Source organism: Apis dorsata, unplaced genomic scaffold, assembly GCF_000469605.1.
Source record: "Apis dorsata unplaced genomic scaffold, Apis dorsata 1.3 scaffold_150, whole genome shotgun sequence".
NCBI lineage: Eukaryota > Metazoa > Arthropoda > Insecta > Hymenoptera > Apidae > Apis > Apis dorsata.
In genome coordinates, this window is record NW_006263441.1 from 65,254 (window position 1) to 65,514 (window position 261).

At 57.9% G+C, this 261-nt stretch overlaps 1 protein-coding gene across 2 annotated transcripts in view; it reads left to right on the plus strand.

Moving 5' to 3' along the window:
• Positions 1-261, plus strand: part of LOC102681365 — a 23,321-nt gene that overhangs the window by 19,666 nt on the left and 3,394 nt on the right. The window contains exon 6 of one of the 2 annotated variants that reach the window (XR_004150103.1): positions 1-261. The exons of the other annotated variant lie outside the window; for it this stretch is intronic. The gene's annotated coding sequence lies outside the window, so the exon portion shown is untranslated. 2 annotated transcript variants of the gene reach the window in all.

The following is a 261-nucleotide window of genomic DNA, read 5'->3' on the forward strand; positions in this document are numbered from 1 at the left end:
GCTACGAGCTGGCCCAGCAGTTCGAGATAGACGAGAGGAATTTTCGGTCGGGCAAGTGGCGGAGGGAAATCGGGAACGAGGGTGAGAAAGCGGGGGGGAGAAGCGTGGGGCGTAAACGTAAAGTGTTGAACAACGCGAGTTACGAGCTTGCCCAACAGTGCGACTACATCAAAGCTCTCCAATCGTGCAGAGGTGCTTTCCAACGGATGGACGCGTGCGACGAGCTCGAGGAGCCGATACTCGCCGGCAAATCGTCGCTCA